The following is a 25,916-nucleotide window of genomic DNA, read 5'->3' on the forward strand; positions in this document are numbered from 1 at the left end:
TATTAAAATAATAAATTTTTCATTAAATTTTTGGAATACTTTTTATAACTATTTTTATAATTTTAATTATTCCATTAAGACATGGAAGACAATAAATATATATTCTGCTGATGACAAATTTTACCTTTTACTTTTAAGGAATGTTATCATGGCACTTAGTTTGACATAGATGTTTACTAATTTAATGTAAAAATCGTAAGTAACTATTTTTAATAATTTGGTATATTTCAGACTCCACTGAGATACACAAAGACATTATTGCTTCCAGTTGTTATGGTGATTACGTTTTATCTTTAAAAAGGTATTTTTAAACAAATTATTATTTGTTTTTGGCATCAATATAAGGACTATAATAATGCCAATTGCTCAGAATTCCATGTTATTTTTAGGATGAACTCTTTCTCTCTCTAAAAGTTTGCTTTTTATTTAGATCTTTCATTATCGATCTTTTTATAAAAAGCCATGATAAAAGGTATTCTTATTTTTTCTTTCAAAAGATATATACCAGTCACCAACTGTGTATCAAGGACTACATTAACATTGTAGGTACACCCAGACAAATAAAACGTGGCCACTCCTGTCTTGGAACTTACAGTCCTGGATTATTGAGGGTGGGGGTGCAAACATGAAGCAGATAATCGCACAAATGTCTAAAGAATTAAAATTTTTATAGGTGCTATGAAAGAAAAGTCCAGTGACAACTACATTAGTATCTTTCAAATATAAAGCACAGTGAAGTCTTGATCTAGTTTGAGTGGGCTTGCGTAGAAGAATTCTGTATAGCTAATTAAAAAATATTTTTCTACATGTTCACTGTTTTCATGACAGAAGAAAATAATATCTCAATAAAAGAAATAATCCTTAAAATACCACTGGCAGGTTTTGTTGGTCTGGGTAGAGTTTATCTAAAAGCATGGTTAAAGACAGTGGGTTTATTTTTTTTTTTAGCAGTCTTGAGCTATCTTTATTTATATTATTTACAAGCTATCAAGTCTTAAGCCAGTATGTATTTATTGTATACTTTTAAGCAGATAACAATAATGCGATTTCCCTACCACCATACCAGTTGTGTTCTTGTTGAAAGGAGTTTTCTGTATTTACAGTCAAATTGCATATCTTCTCTATGTAGTTTTAGTTGCCACACTTCTCACTCCTTTGTTTACACAGAGATGTGAATAATTTAAGAGTGAGAAAGGCATCTCCCTCGACATCTCTGTTGTTTCACCCTTGATCCAGTTCCCTGGGGACCACGTGGAAAGGGTCAGGATAAAGGAAACCAGGAGACATGAGTAAAATGTGAGCAGGTTTACTGCCCTGCATTCTTTCGGCCCATGCTGGCCTAGAATGAAGATTTTCTCTACTGGCCTGTTTCTTTTCCATCAAGGCAAACTGTCGAGTTATCCTTATAAGGCTCCACTTAGAGGGGCCAATGCATGAATTAACTATTCAGTGGAGAGTCAGTCAATGTGGGAGAAACTGATAGCTAGATCCACAACTGCTGTATTTTAAAAAATTAAGATCCAAGACTTATAAATACATTACTAGTCTCCAAACACACCACAACCTGAACTATGCATGTGCACTAGCAGGGGCATGTGCGTACACACACACACACATACACACACACACACATCCCTGCAGCGAACCAAGTTTCATACACACACGCACACGCACACACACATACAAACATCCTTGCAGCTAGCCAAGTTTATACACACATACACAAATGTGTGCGTGCACACACACACACTCATCCCTGCAGCCAGCCAAGTTTCATACACACACACACACACACACACACACAAATCCCTCTAGTCGGCCAAGTTTCATACACACACACACACACACACACACACACAACTCTCTGTCTCTGTCCCTCTCTCATCCCTGCAGCCAGCCAAGTTTCACTCCTTCCTTGCTGCTTTCTTATAAACCCCTCAGTCTTTATTTGTCCTATTGTGGCTTATTTTTCACCCCAAGGATACTTCTGATGGTCATTTAGTTTTCAATGATGTGAAGTCACTTCTCAGAAGGAGAAAAGGAAGGCATCTATAGTATGATCGTCCTGTTACTGAGGACTCCCTTAAACATTAAAAAATACTTCTTTCTTTGGCGGAGTGTTTACATTAATGAATCAGAACATTTTAAATATTGCAGTATTCCTTAGAAAAGTTTCATTGATTTGATTCTGTTCACAGACTGTTCGTGATATTTCATGTGTTTTAGCTACAAACACTTATCTAAGGTAATTATATCATCATTTTTAAAACATACTGTATTCAATTATTAAATAACTTACTGTAACATTAATTTTTCAAATGAATATGCATTAAACTTTAGCATTATGATTAAGACAGGAGATATGAACCAAACAGATGTTTTCTTAAAAATATTATTCTTACAGATTCCTTATATGTATTTGGACTTGTTTTGGAGATATTTATATTTGTGAAATAACTCAAAGTTTAAATTGATAAATTATAATTTATCATTAGAATTTAAAGTCAGTAAGCTAAAGATTTATTTTTGGAATTCCTCCCCCCCTCCCTCCCTTCCTTCCTTCCTTCTCTCTCTCTGTCTTGCCTTGCCTTGCCTTTCTTTTCTCTTTTCTTTTCTTTTTTTTCTTTCTTTTGACAGAGTCTTGCTCTGTCACCCAGGCTGGAGTGCGGTGGCATGATCTCTGCTCACTGCTGCCTGGACATCCTGGGCTCAAGCGATCATCTCATCTCAGCTCTGCAAAGCAGCTGGGACTACAGGTGTGCATCACCATGCCCAGCTAATTTTTGTATTTTTTTTGTAGAGGGGGGGTTTCACCATGTTGGTCAGGCTTTTCTTTTTCTCTCTTTTTTTAACTTTCAGAGGGGGTATAATTATTTGTGTTTCTGAATATTTATGAATTTTTTTCTAAACTTATTGTTAAAACTATTTATTGTATAACATTTTTGGATGGTTTTAGTAATGTCACTAGCATAAGCAGATGCCAGCAAAATGTATCATATCAGTCACACATAAGTAAATTGCTATAGGACCCAAGAAGTAAATTGTGATGAAAATTTCCTTCTGAGGGAAATATGATCTCAAATGACATGTTTTTTAGTGTTCAACTTTTATTTTAGATGCAGGGGGCACAAGTATAAGCTTGTTACATGGGTATATTGTACCCAGGTAGTGAGCATAGTACCTAATAGTAGTTTTCAAGTTACATTTTATATTTGTAAGTAGAATATTTGATTTTATTTTGTGACTTCTACTTTATAGAATAGTTTTAGATTTATAGAAAAATTGTGAAGACAGTAGAGAGAATTTCCATTAACCCCATACTCCATGCTGATTGTTTCCTTTGCTGTGCAGAAGCTTTTATACTTCATGTCATCCCTTTTGTTCATTTTTGCTTTGGTTGCCTGTGTTTCCCAGGTATTTACTCGAGAAATCTTTGCCCAATCCAAAGTCCTGGAGGGTTTCCCCAAAGTTTTCTTGTAGTAATTTCAGAGTTTGAGGTCTTAGATTTAAGTCTTTAATCCATTTGGATTTGAGTTTTGTATATGGCAAGAGATAGGGGTGTAGATTCATTCTTCCACATAGGGATATCCAGTTTTCCCAGCACCATTTATTGAAGAGATTGCCCTTTCCCCAATGTATGTTTTTGAGACTGCTGTGAAAAATGAGTTTACTGTAGATGTATGGATTTCTTTCTGGGTTCTCCATTCTGTTCCACTGGTTTGTGTGTCTGTTTTTATGGCAATACTGTGTGATGTTTTGGTTACTATACTTTTGTAGTATAATTGAAGTCAGGTATTGTGGGTATTGTGATTCCTTCAGTTTTGTTCTTCTTGCTCAGGGTAGCTTTGGCTATTCTAGGTCTTTTGTGTTTTCATATAATTAAAGATTGTTTTTTCTATTTCTGTGAGGAATATCATTAGTAGTTTGATGGGAATTGCATTGAATCTGTAGATTGCTTTGAATAATATGGACATTTTAGCAATATTGATTCTTCCAATGCTTGAACGTAGAATAGCTTTCCATTTTTTGTGTCTTCTTCAATTTCTTTCTCCAGTTTTGTATAGCTTTCATTCTAGAGATCTTTCATTTCTTTGGTTAATTTCTAGATATTTAATTTTATGTGTGGCTACTGTAAATGGAATTACTTTTTAAATTTTCTTTTTCAGATTGTTCTCTGTTGGCATATAGAAATGTTAATGATTTTTGTATGATTTTGTGTCCTACACCATTACTGAATTTATCAGTTCTAATAGTTTTTTTTTGGTGGAGACTTTAGGTTTTTCTAAATATAAGATCGTATCATCTGCAAACAATGATAATTTGACGTCTTCCTTTCAAATTTGGATGCCCTTTCTTTCTTTCTCTTGTCTGATTGCTCTAGCTAGGATTTCCAGTACTATGTTGAATAATGTGGTAAAAAGTGAGCATCCTTGTCTTGTCCCAGATCTTAGAAGAAAGGCTTTCAGCGTTTCCTCACTCAGTATGATACTAGCTGTGCGTTTGCTGTATATGGTTTCTATTATGTTCATTAATATTCCTTCTATACCCAGTTTTTTTAAGGTTTTTATCATGAAAGGATGTTGAATTTTATCAAATGATTTTTCTGCATCTATGGAGATGAGATGATCATATGATTTATTCCCCTTCATTGTGTTGATATGACGTATCATGTTGATTTGCTGTGTTGAACCATCTTTGTGTCCCTGAGATAAATCCTATTTGGTCATGATGAATAATCTTTTTAATACGTTATTGAATTCAGTTTGCTAGTATTTTGTTGGGGATTTTTGCATTAACATTAATCAGAGATTTTGGCCCATAGTTTTCTTTTGATGGGTCTTTGTACAGTTTTGGTATTAAAGTGATATTGGTCTAATACAACGGGTTTGGAAGTATTCCCTCCTCCTCTATTTCATGGAATCGTTAGAGTGGGATTGATATTAGTTCTCTTTAAATGTTTGATAAAATTCAGCAGTGAAGCCATCAGGTCCTGGGCTTTTCTTTGCTGAGAGACTTTTCATTAGAGATTTGATCTCATTACCTGTGATTGGTCTGTTCAGGTTTTGGATTTCTATATAGTTCAATCTTGGTAGGTTTTGTGTATCTAGGGATTTATCCATTTCTAGGTTTTCCAATTTATTGGCATACAGTTGCTCATGGTAGTCTCTAATGATCCTTTAATTTCTGTGATATGGTTGTAATGTCTCCTTTTTTATCTCTGATTTTATTTATTTGGGCCTTCTGTCTTTTTTTCTTAGTCTGGCTAAAGGTTTGTTAATTTTATCTTTTCAGAAAACCAGTTGATCTTTTATATTGTTTTCTTCATTGCAATTTCACTTATTTCTGCTCTGATCTTTATTATTTCATTTCTCCTACCAACTTTGGGTTTTGTTTGCCCTTTTCTAGTTTTTTAAGATGCATCATTGGGTTGTTAATTTGACGTTTTTCTTCTTTTTTGATGTAGGCACTTATAGCTATAGACTTCCCTCTTAATACTGCTTTCGCTGTATCCCATAGGTTTTGATATGTTGTGTTTTCATTATCATTTGTTTCCAGAACATTTTCAATTTCCTTCTTAATTTCTTTATTAACCCACTGGTCATTCAGGAGCATATTCTTTAATTTCTATGTTTGTAGAGTTTCCAAAATTCCTTTTGCTACTGATTTCTAGTTTTTTTTCCATTGTGGTCAGAGAAGATACATGATATTGTTTCAATTTTTAAAAAATGTTTTAAGACTCGTTTTGTGGCCTATCCTTGTTTTGTGGTCTATTCTTGAGGAATGATCCATGTGCTGAGGAGAAGGATGTGTATTCTGTAGCTGTTGGGTGAAATGTTCTGTAAGTATCTATTAGGTCCTTTTGATCTATAGTGCAGATTAAGTCCAGTGTTTCTTTGTTGATTTTCTGTCTAGATGACCTGTCCACTGCTGAAGGTGGGGTGTTGAAGTCTCAGGCTATTATTGTATTGGGATCTGTCTCTCTCTGTCTCTCTCTTTAGCTCTGATAATATTTGCTTTATGTATCTGTGTGCTCCAGTATTGGGTGTATACATATTTACAATTGTTATATACCCTTGCTGAATTAACCCCTTTATCATTATATAATGACCTTCTTTGTCTCTTTTTATCGTTTTTGTCTTGTAATCTATTGTGTCTGATATAAGTATGGCTATTCCTGCTCTTTTATGGTTTCCCTCGGCATGAAATATAATTTTCCATCCCTTTGTTTTCTGTCTATATTTGCCTTTACAAGTAAAGTGTGTTTCTTGTAGGTAACAGATTCTTAGGGTTTTGTTTTCTTATTCAGCCACTCTTTGTCTTTTGATTGGAGAGTTTAGTCCATTTACATTCAGTGTTATTATTGATACAGACTTACCCCTGCCATTTCGTTATTTGTTTTCTCATTGTTTTGTGGTCTTCTCTTCCTTCCTCTTTTTCTTTCATTGAAGGTGATTTTCTCTGGTGGTGTGTTTTAACTTACTGCTTTTTATTTTTTGTATATCCATTGTATGTTTTTATACTTGAGGTTACCATGAGGTTTGCAAATAATATCTTATAACCCATTATTTTAAACTGATGACAACACTGATTGCATAAACAAACTAATAAGCCAAAGGAAGAAAGCTAATAAAAATTCTAAACTTTAACTTCATCTTCCCACTTTTTACCTTTTTGTTGTTTCTATTTATATCTTATTGTACTCTCTGTCTCTTGAAAAGTTATTGTAGTTATTTTTTATTGGTTCATCTTTTTGTCTTTCTACTTGTCATATATAAGTAGTTCATATACCATAATGACACTGCTATAATATTCTGTGTTTCTTTGTGTACTTGCTATTACCAGTGAGTTTTGTACCTTCTGATTATTTCTTCCTCATTAATGTCCTTTTATTTCAGCTTGAAGAAATTCCTTTAGCATTTCTTGTAGGATAGGTCTGGTGTTGATCAAATTTCACAGTTTTGTTTGTCTGAGAAAGTCTTCTCCTTTAGGTTTGAAGGACATTTTCTCTGGATACACTACTCTCAGGTAAAAGGTTTTTGCCTTCACTTTAAATATGTCATGGCATGCTCTCCTGGCCTGTAAGGTTTTCACTGAAAAGTCTGCTGCCAGATCTATTAGATCTCCATTGTATGTTATTTGTTTCTTTTCTCTTGCTGCTTTTAGGATCCTTTCTTTATCCTTGACCTTTGGGAGTTTGATATTAAATGACTTGAGTTAGCCTTTGGGTTAAATCTGCTTGGCGTTCTAGAACCTTCTTGTTCTTGAATATTGATATTTTCTCTAGCTTTGAGAAATTCTGTTATACTTTTGAATAAACTTCCTACTGCTATCTCTCTGTCTAACTCCTTGTCTTCAAGCTCACTAATTCTTTCTTCTGCTTGATCAATTCTGCTATTAAGAGACTGATACATTCTTCAGTATGGCAGTTGCATTTTTCAGCTCCAGAATTTCTGCTTGATTCTTTTTAATTATTTCAATTTATTTGTTAACTTTATCTGATAGGATTGCCAATTCCTTCTCTGTGTTATCTTGAATTTCTTTGAGTTTCCTCAGCACAGCTATTTTGAATTCTCTGTCTGAAAGGCCGCCTATCTCTGTCACTCCAGGATTGGCCCCCTAGTGCCTTATTTATTTTGTTTGGTGAGGTCATGTTTTCCTGAATGGTCTTGATGCTTGTGGATGTTTGTCAGTGTCTGGGCATTGAAGAGTTAGGTATTTATTATAGTTTTTGCAGTCTGGGCTTGTTTGTACCCATCCTTGTTGGAAAGGCTTTCCAGGTATTCAAAGGGACTTTGGTGTTGTGATCTAAATTTCTGGTTGCTGCAGCTGTATCTGCACTAGGAGACACCCCATGCCCAGTAACGCTGAAGCTATTACAGACTCTTAGAGTTACTACCTTGGTGGTCTTGGATAAAATCCAGAATTCTCAAGATTAGCAGGCAGAAACTCTTGTTCTCTTTCCCTACTCTCTCCCGTATGGAGTCTCTCTCTCTCTCTTTCTCTGTGCTAAGCTGCCTGGAGCTGGGGGTGGGGTGACATAAGCATCTCTGTGGCCACCACTAGTGGGAATGTGTTGGGTCAGACCTGAAGCTAGCACAGCACTGGGTCTTGCCCAAAGCTCATTGTAACTACTGCCTGGCCACCACCTATGTTTGCTCAAGGTGTAGGGCTCAACAGTCAGCAGGTGGCAAAGCAAACCAGGCTGGTGACCTTCCCTTCAGGGTGGCAAGATTCCCCAGGGCATAGTCAGGTCCAGAGATGCTGCTGTCCAGGAGCCAGGGCCCGGAGTGAGACACCTTAGAAATCTACCTGATGCTCTATTCTACTGCAGCTGAGCTGGTGCCGAAACCACCAAAGTCCTTCCCACCCTTCCTTCCCCTTTCCCCAGGCAGAGGGGTCTCTCTCCATTTCCACGACTACCACAGGCCCATGGGAGGTACTGCATGGCTACTGACAACATTGACTTAAGGCCCAAGGGCTCTTCAGTCAGCTTGTGGTGAGTGCTGCCAGGCCTGGGACTCACCCTTCAGGGCAGTGGGCTCTCTTCCAGCCCAGGGCAGGTCCAGAAATGCCACCCAAGAGCCAAGGCCTGGAATCGGGGACCACAAGAGCCTGCTTGGTGCTGCTCCCCACTGTGGCCAAGCTGGTACCTAAGCTGATTTTTGGGTCTTATGAAGGTGCTTTTTGTGTAGATCATTATCAAATTTGGTGTTCCTGAGGGGAGGATGAACAGTGGAGGTTTCTACTTGGTCATCATGCTCCACCTCCTCTCCAGCATACAGTTTTTTACAGTAGATCTGAATAATATGTCTTGTCTTTGTTACTGATTTTATTGTGCTGATTAAAAATAATAACCTTCACAATTATGTAATTGTTTTTTATACAAAAGTACCAGGAAGTAAGCATTTGGTCTTCTGGTGCTTCAAGAGATGAAATGGAAGCCAGATAGTAGATTTTGATGTATCTCTAGTTATGACCAAATTTATACATGTCATTACACCAAAAAGTACTAGCAGCAAGTAGTGAAATGATTTCATGGCATGTATAAATGGTGTCAAGTCAAATGGTAACTCTGAGAACTTAATTAAAGATGATCTGCGGGAAGAAAACAATGCTTTCCTTTTTTTATGGCACATCCACAGGACCACAGTTCACCAGCCACAAAAGTCATTGGAAAAAATGTCCCATGAGACTTGCCCTTCATGGCAGTCTCTCAGCTCCTGGCATTTCACATTCTTGGAACAGATGTGACATTTTACATTCTTTTTGTTTCATGTGTGTCAGTAGTCCTGCTGTTAGCATGGTGCTCTAGCATAGCAGGAAGCTTCAGTGAAGCAGCTAAGAGGGCAGGCTCTGGAACTTCCTAGCTGTGCAGTCTTAGGCAAGTCACTTAACTTGGCTGTGTCTCTTCATCATCTACAACAGCAGTCCCCAACCTTTTTGGCACCAGGGACCTGTTTCTTGGAAGACCTTTTTTTCCCACAGAACTGGGGGGTAGGGGGTGGTTTCTGGATGAAATTGTTCCACCTCAGACCATCAGGCATTAGATTCTAATGAGTGCACAACCCAGACCCCTCACATGCTCGGTTTGTAGATTCTACAAAGTAAGAACAGAGGACCCACCTCTTAGAATTGTGAAAATTAAGTTATTTAATTCTTGTTAAAATATGGAGCACAATTTCTAGCACCAAGATAGCATTTAACAAAAGTCAGCTATTATTATAGTAGACAATGAATAACTATTGAGTCAATAAAAGAATGAGGTCCATGGTCTTGTAAATAGGCATCATCCTTCTTAATTCGGGTTTACATATTAGAGGTAAGTTTAACTTCTGATTTTCTTTAAAACATTTCATTGAAGAAGAGAGCCTTTTTTTTTTCAGATGCTGTCTTCGCAGGTGCCATGCCTACAATGGCAAGCGTGAAGCTGTCTACACTTCATCCCATTGTGAATCATCCACATTACGAAGATGCAGACTTGAGGTTGGCGGCCGATGAGTATTTCATCAAGACTCACTTGGTGACTCCCAATTCTTAGGAATTGGGGAAATTTTTACACACATACATGCATAGACACACACACACACACAAACTCGTCCTCATTTTCATGCTGGAAGTTAAAAAAAAAATTGACAATAACCATCCAGAAATGACAATACGTACCTGTTGCCTCTGGAGCAAGCAGACCTCTGAAAACTGAAAAATGCAAAAGCCAGTTTTTCCCAAAGTGACAAATGTGTCACATTTATGATGTGTGTGTGTATTCCAGTAAAACTACTAGGTAATTGGAAGAGGAGGTAGGATGGATTTTACTCGCAGCCGTGGTTTGCCAACCCCTGCTCTACACCACAAGCCCCACTCTGATTTAAGAAATGATTTCTAGATCTTACTGGTGGCCAATGACTAGCTTTTTGTGACAGGTAGAAAAAGTACATGAAAGTTGCTATTATACACTACGTGCTTTCATGAAAATTTAGAGTATTTTTGCTAGCCGATTATGAGAACTCTAGTTTCCATTGATGTCTAAAAGTTTTGCTTTCCTTAAATGGCTGGTTTAAAAAATTATTTTGGTTATTCTAGTAATTTTCAGGGTAATCTTTTTTTAAAGTGGATTTTTGGCCTATCGTTAGAGGCAAATCTTTAAATTATTTATAAGTTTTAGGTCTGCTGTCTAGGAGCCAGGGCTTGGAGTGAGACACCTTAGAAATGTACCTGATGCTCTCTCTGTTCTACTGCGGTGAACTGGCATGGAAACCACTGTGGTGACTGAGCATCCCATATGCTTGAAATTCTAAGCAACATCCAATGCATAAGTGATAGTTTGTCAGGATTTTGTAAGAACTCCCACTATGGTCAAATCACCTATTGTACCATATTTTGGTGACCATCCCCATTTCTCAAGATTCTGTGAAGGTGCTTTTCCTACCTCTTCTGACACCCTGGATGCCCATTGTCTAAGTGTTCTACTTGATACACTCAATTTCAATTCGTGTATTTGTCAGAGCTTCTTTAGATGAAATTAAGCATTGAAAGATATGTTTTCACTACATTCAGTCTCTGTCAGAATATATTCTCTGAAAACTGTGTGAATTATAAGAAGAAAATTGTATATCCTAAGCTGCTCTCTGCTCCCAGTACAGCTTTAGACTATTTTATATACTAATGAGCAGTATATGCAAAATTAAAATTGCTGTAAGTTTTATTACATTCAAAATATAAGTAGGAATGTGGAAACTGCCATCCCCAAAATAGTTGATGCTGTTTTGAGTCATGTATATCAGTGTTCCATCCAGTGAGTACTGAGATTTCAATTTGCTAGTACGATTTTTTTAGTCTATTCTATTATCATTCATTTTAAAATCTTTTAAACTATTGTTTAAATTTAAAGGGCCCAGACAAAAGTAGTTTATTCTACATGTAGTCGAAAATCTGCCAAAGAAGTAGGAGAGAAATTGTTGGAGTTACATGTGAATTATTGTGTTTTAGAAGAGGCATGGTGTGTTGTGAGAACTAAGTGAGTATTAACCCTATGCTATCTGATATGGTATATTTTTAAGCAACAAATGTTTCACTTTATTACAGTAGTCCTGATTCTTTACGAAATTTTAATTTAAATTCATTAAAATATTATCCTGGTATCTTAGTTTAAATTATTTCATCTAGAGAAGTAAAATTATACTATCAATGAAGTAGAATTTAATTCCAAACATTATAGTATATTTTAATATCCTGATTTTTCAATTTAACATCTTCTACTTAGTTTTTTTCATAATTTTTGAAATATTTATGAAAATTTTTATTAGATATCTGAAATATGGATTTGAATTCACAACAAAGTGAGATATTGGCATTCTGTATTATATAGCTGAATTATATTGGATTTGTAAGACTTGAAAGTGACAAAAACCAAAATGACATAATAAGAAAAACTTCCTAATTAAAATTTTTTAATTTCTGAATTTTGAATCTCTAAAAATCATAAAATTCTAAGATGGGTAATGGATCTTTTGAGTCCTTTGTTTAGACTCCTAAGCAGAGATATTAGCTGCTGCACATGACAGGAAATTCAGGCACATTAATTGTCTCCTAGAATGACACATTGGCAATCAGAAGAACAAAAGAGGTTCTACAGTCACTTCACTATATCATTTACAATGTGCAAAAAGTTTCAGAGATGCAAACTAAAATGAGAAAGTATGACCAACACTCTGAAAAAAATAAGTTAATAGAAACCGATACAAGTAGGTCCAGATGTTGGATTTAGCAGCCAAAGACTGCAAGGCCACTATTACAAATACATTCAAAGGCTTAAGAAAAATATATTCAATGAATTAAAAGAAAACATGGTATCCATGAGTGAAGAGATATGGAATCTCAGCAGAAATAGAAACACCCCAGCCCCCATGGGAATTCTAGAGCTGAGAAGTATAGTAAATGAAATGAAAATTATTTAAATATGCTCAACAATTTTGAGATGTAAACAGAACATTTGAACAGAAAATTCAGTGAATTTGAAGATAGATCAAGAGAGAATAGTTAATCAAAAGAACAGGAACCAAAAAGATTGAAAAATAACCAAAGTCACAGACCTACGTAACATTAAGTAGTTCAACACATGCATAATTTTAGTATTAGATGTAATGAAAAAAAGAACATGACAGAAAAATGTTCTTTTCTGTCCATGTTCATGGACAACATTGAAGAAATGTTGTCCAAAAATTTCTCAAGTTTGATAAAAGCTGCTAACTTAGAGATCTGCTAAGCTCAACAAATCCAACTGGGTGAAGCCCAAAGAAAACCAAAGCAAGGCACATTATAGTCAAAACGGTAAAATCAAAGATTAAGAGAAAATCTTGAAAATAAGAGAAAAAATGATATGCTATATAAACATCTGACTTCTCAACATAAATAGTGGAAATTAACAGACACTGGAATGATAATTCAAAGTGCTGAAGATGAAAAATCAAGAATTCTATATTTAATGAAATTATCTTTTTAAAATGGAGGCCAAAAATACATTTTTCAGATCAACAAAATCTAAGATAATTTGATGGTAACAGATTTATACTTCAGGATGGACAAGAAGTTCTGTCAGCTGATGAGAAATGATGCCAGATGGTAACTCAGATATACAAGAAATACTGAAATGCGCTGGAAATGGTAAATATGTGGATATTAATCACTATACATTTTTCTTCTCTGAAAAGCTTTAAAAGACATTATTTAAGGCAAAGGTGATACCATTATATTTTTTACTTTATGACAGAAATTAAATATACATGACAATAGCACAAAAATTGAGTAAATGGAAATGTATGATTTACTAGAAATAACCCAATTTAAATGGTAAGTAAATCATGATATGTTAAAGATGCTTGTTGTCATCCCTATCAAAACCACTCAAAAAATAAATAAAACAGTGGGGAAAAAAAGAGCATAATGGCAAGCCTCTGAGCCTGGATACATTAAGTGAAATAAGTCAGCCACAGAAGGATGAATAGTGCATGTTGTCGCTCGTGGAAGCTCAAAGAAGTAGCTCATAGAAGTAGAGCAGAATTGTGGTAATTAGAGGCTGAGAGGGAAGGGTAGGGAGGAGAAGAAGATAAGGAGAGGTTGGTTAAGAGATACAAAACTACAGATAAATAGAAGGAATAAGTTCTAGTGTTCTCTGGCACTGTAGAGTGAATATTAGTTAACAGTAACTTATCATATATGTCAAGAAAGCCAGAACAGAGGATTCTGAATGTTCCCAGCACAAACAGGTGGTAAACATTTGAGATGATGGATATCCTAATTACCCTGATTTGATCATTACACATTGTAATTATGCATTGAAATATCACTCTATACTCCCTAAATATGTACAAGTATTACTTGCCAACTAAAAATAAAAGGGGAAAACACCTAAACATATAACCAACTTAAGACCCAGCAATTGTATTGGGCATTTTTTCGCAGACAGGTGAAAAGTTGTGTTCACACAAAATTCTGTAGAAAAATGTCTATAGCAGCTTTATTTGTAATAGCCTAAACCTGAAACAACCCAGATGTTTTTCGCAAGGTGAATGGTTAAATAATAGTGATCTATTCATACCATGGAATACTGCTCAGCAATAGGATCAAACTATTGATACACTCAAGAGCCTGCATGAATCTCCAGAGAATTGTTTGAATGAAGAAAAGACAATCCCCAAAGGTTACATACTGTATGATTCCATTTGTATAACTGTCTTCAAATGACAAAATTATAGATATGGATGATTTGTGGTTGCGAGGGGTTAGGGTGGGGTGGGAATGTGGGGGGAGTATAGTATGTGTGGCTGTACAAGGGATCTCTGTGGTGATGGAAATGCTCTCTATCACCATTCTATCAATGTGAATTATCTGGCTGTGATATTATACAAATGTTCAAGATGTTACCATGGTGGAGGACACTGTCTAAAGACTGTACAAGAGCTACTTGTATTATCTCTCACTTAATGTGGATCTCCAAATGTCTTGAAATAAAAAGTTTTTTTTTAAAAAGAGCACAATAGCAAGCCTATATCAAACCATATCAGTAATTTCAAAGTGAAAGAGGACTAAATTCTTCCTAACAAAAGGCGGAGATTGGCAAATTGAATACAAGAGCAAAACCTATCTATGGGCTGCCTGCAAGAGGTGCATTTTAAATACAAATATGTATATTGGCTGAAGGAAAAAGAATGGAAAAGATAGCATGTGAGTAAACATTAGAAAGCTGAAGTGAAAAATGTATAAATATCAGATAAGATAGATGTTAAGACAAAGAATATTACTAGAAACGACTATGTTTTATAAGGCAAAATAGTTCAGTACAGAAGAAAGGTACAATAATTTGAGTGCATATGAACTTAAAAGAGAATATCAAAACATATGAAGCAAAAACTGACAGAACCCAAAAGGCAACAAACAAGATTAAAATGGAATTATAAAAATCACTCAATCCAAAATAAGGCAGAAGAAGTGGAAAAGGGAGATAAAGATCAGGTGGAACAAAGAGAAAACACCAAGATGACAGACTTAAATCTAACCATATCAATTATCACATTAAGTGTAAATGGACTTGTGGTAGGCTGAATAATGAGCCGCCCATGATGGCTGTGTCCTAATTCCCAGAAATTGTGAATTACATTACTCACATGGAAAAAGAAAATTTGCAAATGTGATTAAGTTAATGCTCATGAGATGTGGAGATTATCCTTATTATCCAGGTAGGACAAATGTAATCACAAAGTCTTTATAAGGAGGAGGCAAAAGAGTAAGAGATCAAAAAGGCGATGTGATGGTAGAAGCAGAAGTTGGAGTGATATAAGGCCACAAGCCAAGGAAGGAGGCCAGCTTCTAGGGCTGGAAAAGGCAAGGAAGTGGATTTTCTTCTAGAGCCTCCTGAAGGATTGGAGCCCTGCCAATACCGTGATTTTAGACTTATGAGCTCCAAAATTTGAAAGGGAATAAATACATGTTGCTTTAAGCAACTGTTTATGGTAATCTGTTATAGCAGCAATAGGAAATGAATATAGCTCTAAACACCACAAATGAAAAGCAAGAATTGTCAGATTGCATAGCAAAGCAAGACCCTACTGTAGGCTACTTTCAAGAAATGTATTTAAATATAAAGAAACAAAGAGGTTAAAAGTTAACAGGTAGGAAAAGGACATGTGATGCTACTACTAGTCAGTGAAAGCTGGTGTGGCTGTAATAACATCAAAGTACATTTGAATGCTAAGAATATTATCAAGGTTAAACAAGGATTTTTAAATGAAGAAGGGATCTATATTTCAAGAGGATGTAGCAACTCTGAACATTTATGCACTTACATAACAGCTTCAAATATATGAAGCACAACTGATAGAACTTTACGAAAAAATAGACAAATCTACAGTATAGTTAGAAATTTTAATAGCCTTCTCTAAATAATTTGTAGAATAAAAAGAAATTTAGCAAGAATACAGAAGACTTGAATAACGCCATCAACCAATATGACCTAATTGACATTTATAGTACACACCACCCTAGAACAGCAAAATAGACATTCAAGCACACACAGACTATTTATCAAAAAAGACCATTTTCTAGGCCACAAAACAAGTATTGACACATTTAAAATACTTTAGATCATGTAAAGTACAATATCTGACTACAATGAAATTAAATTAGAAATCAGTAACAGAATTCTATGTGGAAATTCCCTCAAATGTTTAGAAACTAAGTAATACACTTCCAGATAATCCATGCTCAAGAAGAAACAAAAGGAGGGTTAGTTTCAACGTATTTTGACCTAAGGGAAAATGAGAACACCATCCCGCTATTTGGGATGCAGATACAGCAGTAGAGAGATTTGTTTTTATGTTGAATGCCTATAATAGAAAAAGAAGAAAGGCTTCATATCAGTCACTCGGCTTCACCTTAAGCAACTAGAAAAAAAGAACGAGTAAACTCCAAAGTAAGGAGAAGAAAAGAAAGCATAAAGATTAGAATCAAAATCAGTGTGAATTTCCCCCCAAAACAGGGAAAAGTCAATAAAACCAAACACCGATTCTTGAGAAGATTAATAAAATTGATTAACTTCTACCCAAACTAAAAGATTGAAGACAGAAATTACTAATATCAGGAATAAGAAAGATTTTATCACTACAGGAATCTGAAGAAATGAAAAGGATAATGAGGGAGTTTTAGGAACAACTTTACTGCACTAAGTAGGACAAAATAGATAAAATGGACAAGTTCTTTGAAAGATCCAAAACCAAAGCTCACTTAAGAAACAGAAAATCTTATATCTATTACCTTATTATGAATGACCTTATATCTATTAATAAAATTATACTTGTAGTAAAAAGAATTGTCACAAAGAAAACTTTAAGACAGATATCTTCACTGGAAATAATTCCAGTTCTACAAACTATTCCAGAAAATTCAAAAGGAGGGATTACTTCCCAACTGGTTCTGTGAGGTCAGCATTATCCTGATACCAACATGAGAGAAACATTACAGTAAAAGGAAACAACCAATCAAAATTTATCATGAACACATATGTGAAATTTTTAAGTAAAATTGCAACAAATGAATCCAGCAATATATTAAAGACAATACATAATGTGCAAGTGGAGTTTATCCCAGGAATGCAAAGTTGTCTCACTATTTGAAAACCAATCAGGTGAATTCACCATAGTAACAAACTGAAAAAGAAAGATCGCATCATCGTGCATCATCCACTCAGTACGTTCAGGAAAAAGTATTTGACACAATTCAGTATCCATAACTGATTAAAAACCCTCAGCAAACTAGGAGTAGAAGGTAACTTGCTACTAAGAATCCAAGAATATAAAATTTCTAGAAGAAAATATGGAAGAAAATTATTGTAACCTTGGATTACGCTAAGATTTCTCAGATACAGTAACATAATCATGATCCACAGGAGAACATATTGATAAATAGGACTTCATAACTGTAAACCTCTGCTTTTTTATAAACAGTGTTAGGAAGAATTAAAAGATAAACCACAGTCTGGGAGAAAATATTTTCAAAGCCTATGTCTGATAAAGGACTTTCTCTAGATGTATAAAGAACTCTCAAAACCCAATAATCATAAAACAACCCAATTAGAAATGGACAAAATAGGCTGGGTGCAGTGGGTGGCTCACACCTGTAATCTCAGGATTTGGGGAGGCTGAGGCGGGTGGATCACCTGAGGTCAGTAGTTCAAGATCAGCCTGGCCAACATGGCGAAACCCCGTCTCTACTAAAAATACAAAAAGTTAGTCAGGCATGATGGTGGGCACATATAATCGCAGCTACTCAGGAGGCTGAGGCAGGATAATCGCTTGAACCCAGCAGATGGAGGTTGCAGTGAGCCGAGATGGTGCCATTGCACTCCACTCGGCGACAGAGCAAGACCTTGTCTCAAAAAAGAAAAAGAAAAAAAAAAGACAAAAGGACAGATGGCAAATAATCACACAAAAAGATGCTTGATGTTACTAGTGATTTGTGAAATGCAAATGCAAATTACAGTGAGATATCGCTAAACAATAAAATAGCTATAATTGAAAAAAAAAAACTGATCATGCCAAGTGTTGCTGACACTATGGAGGACTTCGAACTCTCATACACCAGTGGTGCAAAAGTAATATGGTACAACCACTCTGCAAGACAGTTTAGCAATTTTATAAAAAGTTAAACATACAACTACTATATTTATTAAGATAAAAGAAAGCATATATCCATCCCAGTAATTGTACACAAATGTTCATATCACCTTATTTTCTGTAATAGCCCCAAACTGGAAACAACCCACTTATTTATCAACAGATGAATGTATAAACACACTACTAGAATATCCAAACAATGTAAATACTAGTCACTAATAAAAATGAACAAACTATTGAACAGCAATATGGATGGATCTCAAAATAATTCTACTGAGGACAAGAAGCCAGACAAAAAAGAAAGCATGCAATAATTAGGATTACAAGCAGGCAGAAGTAAACTTTTGGGAGAGATGGATATGTTCATGATTTTTATTGTGGCTGCTGTTTTACAGGTGTATACATATGTTAATATGTATCAAAGTGGATACTAAATATGTGCAGCTTATTGAGTAATTATTGAACAGTTATGCCTTAATACATCTGCTAAAAAAATCTGGCAGACTTTTACCCAGAATATACAAAGAACTCTCACACCTCAATAAGAAACAACACAAAATTTGGCAAAATATTTGAATAGACATTCCACCAAAGAAGATATTTTGAATCATCCATAACCATACTATAATGATTAAAATTACAAAAACTGATACAACTTAAACTCTCATGCATTCTTGGTGGAAATGAAAAATGGTGCATCTACTCTGGAAAACAGTTTTGAACTTGCCTATAAAGATAAATCCACATTTAATCATACATAACCATGCAACCCAGCAATTCCACTCCTAGGTGTTTCCCTAAGAGAAATGATAACATATGTCCACAAAAAGCCTTGTCCATGAATGTTTATAGTGGCATTGTTCATGGTCACCAAAAACTCAAAACATCTCAAATGTTCATTAACTTGCAAATGGATAAACAAATTGTGTTCTCTATATACAATGAAATATTATTTAGCAACAAAAAGGAAGGAACTACTGAACCACAACAGAAGTTGTAGGAACTACAGCTCAGATATGAGTATCAAAAACATGCTATGGCAAAGAAGCCAAAAGTGAAAAGACTACATAATATATTTATATGAAATCCTAGAAAAAGAAAACTATAGTGCAGAAAGTACAGTAGTTGCCTGAGGCCATGTTTGGGGAAGGTGGTAGATTGCAAAAGGGCACAGGGAACTTGTGGGGGTGATGGACATTTTCTGTATTACGATTGTGGTAGTGCTTACACATCTATACACATATGCCCATACCTGGCAAACTTTACACATAAAATAGGTGAAATTTTATTGTGTATAACTTATACTTCAATATAAATGTTAAAAAATTAGAAATCAATTTTGTCTGACTCCTTCCCTTTAATGACTGCCATCCAGGATTACTCTCTAGGGAGGAAAGTGTCTCATTTAGCCCAGTCGTAGAGCCACCCAAAATGGGAAAGCATTGAAGAAAACAAATTGCCATAAGAGTCTCCTGTCCCTGCCTTGGATCATTTCATGCTAATCCAAGGCAGTTTATGCTAAAAAATGTGAAATTCATCAGGAATTGAATTAGGTTTTAATTTATCTTATTTTACTACAAATGGGCCTTATGTTTAGATGGTGATGGCACTTGGAAAGTATACTTATGTTTGTTTCATCTTGAAAGTGAGCTTTTAAATACGTATTTATGAATGTATATTGAAGCTTTATTATTAGGATATGTCTTTCATTTGGTTAAATGAGATGTGAAAAGGCAACATACTTAATTTCATTCTATTTTTTAAATTTCTAAACATTGAAATTATGTTTTTTGAAATGACGCCTTAAAATATTTAACATTAGATAAATTTGTCTCTGAAAATCTAGATGTGTGTTATGTATCTATTTTCTCTAGACAGGAATACATTTCTAATATGGATATATATGTTTTTTTCAGGCCTGGTTGCAGTATGCTTGAAATCTGGGATGTGGAAGACCCTTCCAATGCAGCTAACCCTCCCTTATGTAGTGTCCTGCTCGAAGATGCCAGTATTTCAGAATAGTGTGTACAGAGTATTGAAGGTTAACTGAGAAGGAAACTACCCATTACACTATGGCACAATGCCGTGTGTCAAAAACAATCACCCTTTGGCTTATTTACATTAATAAAAATCACAAGCTTTAATAACAGACACTTAAAAATAAGATAAAAATGGATTGAAAGTTTTTCTGATTACTAAAAGGTAAATTACTTTTCTGTTCATTGAATGTCAGCCTTATTAAGCTTGTCATATAAATTATTCAATCATGTCATACTGCATAAACAAATGTTCACTTCAGAGTTTTAAAGAGAAATGTATATAAAAGAACAATGAATTTTAATAAATCAAGGGTACGTAAGTCCCTTTTCATCCAACTAGGTGAATTGCTTCAGATTTTCTCTAGTACCAGAGTGTACCCACTCAAACTCTTTGAACCACTTAGGGCAGAGGAATGCAAAGTCCTGCCCAAGTGGACCCAGAGGCAAAGGTGACGGACCCCAATTGCAGGAGTATGTGTTGCTTGGGCTCCTGGGAGCCACAGTTGGAGCTGGCATTCCTGGGGACCAAATAACACAGTGTGCAGCAGAAGAGACATCCCCAGAGCTGGGAAGGTCTGGATCGAGTGTATTCGTTTCTTAGGGCAACTGTAAGAAAGTACCACAAACTGGGTGGTTTAAAACAACAGAAACTTGTCTCACAGTTCTACAGACTCAAAGTTCAAAATCAAGGTGTCAGCAGAGCCATGCTCTCTAGGGAATTTAAAGTCTCTAGGGAATAATCTTTCCTTGCTTCTAACTCCTTTGGTTGCCAACCTTGGCATTCCTTGGCTTATGCAAGCCCTGCCTCTGTCTTCACATGGCCTTATTTCACCTGTGTCTCCTCTGTGTTCTCAAATTTCTCTGCTTGTAAGGATACCAGTCATCGGATTTAGGGCCCATTGTCATCCAGTATGACCTCATTCGAGGGCAGTGGCACCATCTCAGCTCACCGCAACCTCCGCCTCTCAGGTTCAAGCGATTCTCCTGCCTCAGCCTCCCAAGTAGCTGGGATTACAGGCTCACACCATCACACTGGGGTAATTTTTGAATTTTTAGTAGAGATGGGGTTTTACCATGTTGGTCTGGCTGGTCTCAAACTCCTGACTTCAAATGATCTGCCCGCCTCAGCCTCCCAAAGTGATGGGATTACAGGTGTGAGCCACCACACCCAGTCTGACCTCATCTTGATTACATCTGCAAAGACCTCTTCTCTAAATAAAGGCACATTCACAGGTACTGGGGTTAGAAGCTCAACATGTCTTTTGGGGCTGCGCACAGTGGCTCATGCCTGTAATCCCAGCATTTTGAGAGGCCAAGGCGGGCAGATCACCTGAGGTCAGGAGTTCGAGACCAGCCTGGCCAACATGGTGAACCCCATCTCTACTAAAAATACAAAAAATCGTCTAGGCATGGTGGCAGGTGCCTGTAATTCCAGCTACTGAGGAGGCTGAGGCAGAAGAATTGCTTGAACCTGGGAGGCAGAGGCTGCAGTGAGCTGAGATCATGCTACTGCACTCCAGCCTGGGCAACAGAGCAAGACTCTGTTAAAAAAAAAAAAAAAAAGTCTTTTGGGAGAACAGAATTGATGCATAACACAAGCAAAGTGACCAAACCCAGGAAAAGCCAGCTGTAAAACCAGCCAGGGTGGGAGCCCAAGGCCATCCAGTAGATGAGAGCTGTCTAATGGTCTAATACCCTCATGTCTCCTCCGCCCTCTGGCCTTGGCCTTGGGAAGCAACGCTCAGCAAGGGAGAGGCGGTGGGGATGGGCAAGGAGCAGAACAGATGGTCACACCTGTCTCCCCAAAAGCAGACAGCCAAGAACTGCACTCTGTAGCAGGAAAAAGATGTTCTGTCTTTAAGCACTAAATTGTTAATTAATATCTTGGACTAAGCATTCCAGAAAAACTTCTTATTTTGGAAACGTTTAAGCATACAAAAATAGAGGAAATAGAATACCGAGTTGCCTATGTACCCATTGCCCAGCTTCAACAATTATCAACTCATGGCCAATCATTTTTTTTAATCTACACCCTCACGCACTCCTCCCTCTCATAGGCTTCTTTTCATGTAAATCCCAGATAAATAATCTGGAGATATTTCATTCAGTTATTTCAACATGTCTCTGAAAGAGAAAAACTGTTTTAAAAATAAAACAACAACAGACACCGAGGCCTACGCGAAGCCTCAGGTAGGGAGGAGGGAGAGGAGCAGAAAAAAATAACCACTGGGTACTAGGCTTAGTACCTGGGTGATAAAACAGTCTGTACAACAAACCCCCATAACACGAGTTTACCTGTATAACAAACCTGCACATGTACCCCTGAGCCTAAAAGTTAAAAAAAAAACTTAAAAAAAAACCCACAACATTATCGTAGCCTCAAAATTAAAAACAATCCCTTAATATCAAATATCTACTGAATGTTCAAATATTCCTGTTTGATGTGTAAAACTTTTCATATGTTTTCTTTGTTCACCTGAAGATCCAAAAAGATCTCTTCACACATTGCAATTAGTAATTTCTTGTAAGTCACTTTTAACCTGTAGGTTCCTCTCTCCTCCTCATCCTTTTTTCTTACAACTTTTTCTAAAGAAACTGAGTGTTTGTCCTATAGCGTGTCCCAGTGTGGCTATTGCTTATTGCACTCCATGCTGTTCTTCTATGCTTTCCCATGTATTTTCTATAAATTGGATGTTAAATCCGGAGCAGTGATTCTCAAAGGTAGCCCACTATAATTACCTGAGGAGCTCTTGAAAACCCTGACGCCGGCCGGGCGCGGTGGCTCACACCTGTAATCCTAGCACGTCGGGAGGCCGAGGCGGGCGGATCACCTGATGTCAGGAGTTCGAGACCAGCCTGGCCAACACGGTGAAACCCCGACTCTACTAAAAACACAAAAATTAGCCAGGTGTGTTGGTGGGTGCCTGTAGTCCCAGCTACTCAGGAGGCTGAGGCAGGAGAATCACTTGAACCCAGGAGGCAGAGGTTGCAGTGAGCTGGGATCACGCCTCTGTACTCCAGCCTGGGCAACAGAGTGAGACTGGGTCTCAAAAAAATTAAATAAATAAATTAAATAAATAAATAAATAAATAAATAAATATCCCTGAAGCCCAGGCAAATCCAAGAGCAATTATACCAGGGACTCTGGGGGGAACTGAGACACAGGAATTTTTTAAACTACCTCAGATGATCCCAGTGTGCAACCAACGCTGAAAACCACTGATCTATAGTTTTGATCATATTTAGGCTCAGGTTTTTCCCCTTTGCCATAGGACGGTTTGTTGTGTACCTTACATTGGATATTCAGAATTTCCAAATGGACCCTGTGTCTCACAAGGAAGAAAATGTGGAAGTGTCCATCACCTATGACTGACCAGAGAGCCTCTAGAATGGCCCTATTCTTCATCTAGTGGCAAGAGATGATTACCCCCCCACCACAACTTCTGAAGAGACGATGGGAAGAAAAATAAAGCGTGTTTAATCATGTCACAAATTGTCCTTGATCAATGAGCCAGTAACACATAAGTGGATAGAAAAATATCTAGAAGGGTCGGCACAAAATTAATATCATGACTACCTCTGGGAAGTGACTGCATTTGGTGTGACAGCAGTCATGTTTGTGTGTCCATGAGGGGTTTTAGCCTTACCTCTGGCTTGTAAGCTTTAGATTGAGAATAAAATCATGTATTAATTGTATAAGTCAGTGAAAAGAAAGAACAAATGATGGCTTTTTAACAACAAAATTTCGTACTTTTTATTTAAAAAGTATTTAAAAAGTACTCATTAGAGAAAATTTGAAAAATAGGAGAAGAAAAAAAAGTCATCACCTATAAATTCCCCCCTCAAAGATAACCATTGTTGTGGAATTGGAGTTTATTATGTTAAGTGAAATAAGCCAAGCACAGAAAGAAAAACTTTGCATGTTCTCATTTTTTTGTGGGAGTTAAAAATTAAAACAATTGAACTCACAGAGGCAGAGAGTAGAATGGTGGTTACTACAGGCTGGGAAGGGTAGTTGGGTATTGGGGGGAAGTGGACATGGTTAATGGATATAAAAATAGTGCCAGGTGTGGTGGCTCACACCTGTAATCCCAGCACTTTGGGAGGCCGAGGCAGGAGGATCACTTGAAGCCAGGAGTTTGAGACCAGCCTGGCCAACGTGGTGAAACCCCTGTCTCTACTAAAAATACAAAAATTAGCTGGGCATGCTGGCATGTGCCTGTCATCCCAGCTACTCAGGATACTAAGGGAGGAGAATCGCTTGAGCCCGGGAGGCAGAGGTTGCAGTGAGCCGGGATCACACCTTTTGCATTCCAGCCTGGGTGACAGAGTGAGGCTGTCTCAAAAAAAAAAAAAAAAGTAATAATGGATAAGACCTAATATTTGATAGCACAACAGGGTGACTATAGTCAAAAATAATGTAATTTTACATTTTAAAATAAAACAGTATAATTGAATTGTTTGTAAGACAAAGGATAAACACTTTAGGTGATGGATGTCCTATTTACCTTGATCTGATTATTACACATTGCATACCTGTATGAAAATATCTCATGTAACCCATAAATATATATACCCCTTATGTATCCACAAAAAATAAAAAAGCTGAAAATAAAACAAAAAAGCCAAAGATAAACATTGTTAGTATTTGGTCTATTTATCTCCAGACTTAATGTTATGTATTTTTAAACTTATGGACAAAACTCCTTCCCTTGATTTTTTAAACTTCCTCTCTCTGGCCTGGTCGCAGCCACTAGATACCCATATATTAATATTTGTCCTCTAACCAGGGCCGGGCACGGTGGCTCACGCCTGTAATCCCAGCACTTTGGGAGGCCGAGGTGGGCAGATCACCTGAGGTCAGGAGCTGAAGACCAGCCTGGCCAACATGGTGAAACCCCATCTCTACTAAAAAATACAAAAAATCAGTTGGGTGTGGTGGCAGCCGCCTGTAATCCCAGCTACTCGGGAGGCTGAGGCAGGAGAATGGCTTGAACCCAGGAGGCAGAAGTTGCAGGGAGCCGAGATCGTGCCATTGCACTACAGCCTGAGCAACAAGAGCAAAACTGTTTCAAAAAAAAAAAAAAAAAGAAAAGAAAAAGAAAACTTTAATAATATTCCATAATACTTGTTTTATTACTATTTTATAATAATCGACATTTATTGCTATGTTATAATCGACATTTATCCTTTATCAGTTATAATTCTCACAAAAGCTTGATCATGTGAGTTATTTTATCATTTGCATTTTACAGATGAGGAAACAGGTTTGGAGAAGATAAATACCTTGCCCAAAAATGTAGCATGTCCAATCCTCTTTCCTCAGCTAGAGGCTGGGATGAAGCTGGCCAAGGGAGTGTCTTCTCCCTGAAGTTGCAAGTATTTCAGAATCAGGAGCCCTGCAGAGTCCTGAGTTAAAGAGTGAGCCAAAAGTGATGTTTCAGAGAAGGGCAAGGGCTCAGAAGCTGATCCCAAAGTCCACACAACAGACCCAGAGAATCTGTCAACTACAGAGATGAAAGCAGGGATGATGCATGGAAGGGAGGGAAGTTTCCAGGCTAACACCTGGGGTAGCGGTGTCACTCCTGTGTTTAGTATGCCCAGAGGGGCCAGGTGTGGGTGGGCAGTCCAGAGCTGAAACCAACCCATTTCCATGCACTGCTTAGTACAGAATGCCAAGTAAAGGCTTCCCTTATTTCTTTGAAACGGTGCT

General features: G+C 36.8%; 1 pseudogene; it reads left to right on the forward strand.

The window, feature by feature from the left end:
• The window catches only part of LOC117980901 (probable C-mannosyltransferase DPY19L2), a 62,077-nt pseudogene extending 36,492 nt beyond the window's left edge, over positions 1 to 25,585 (forward strand).
• Positions 25,586 to 25,916: the final 331 nt, after the last annotated feature.

This window comes from Pan paniscus, chromosome 6 (genome assembly GCF_029289425.2).
Source record: "Pan paniscus chromosome 6, NHGRI_mPanPan1-v2.0_pri, whole genome shotgun sequence".
Classification (NCBI taxonomy): Eukaryota; Metazoa; Chordata; class Mammalia; order Primates; family Hominidae; genus Pan; species Pan paniscus.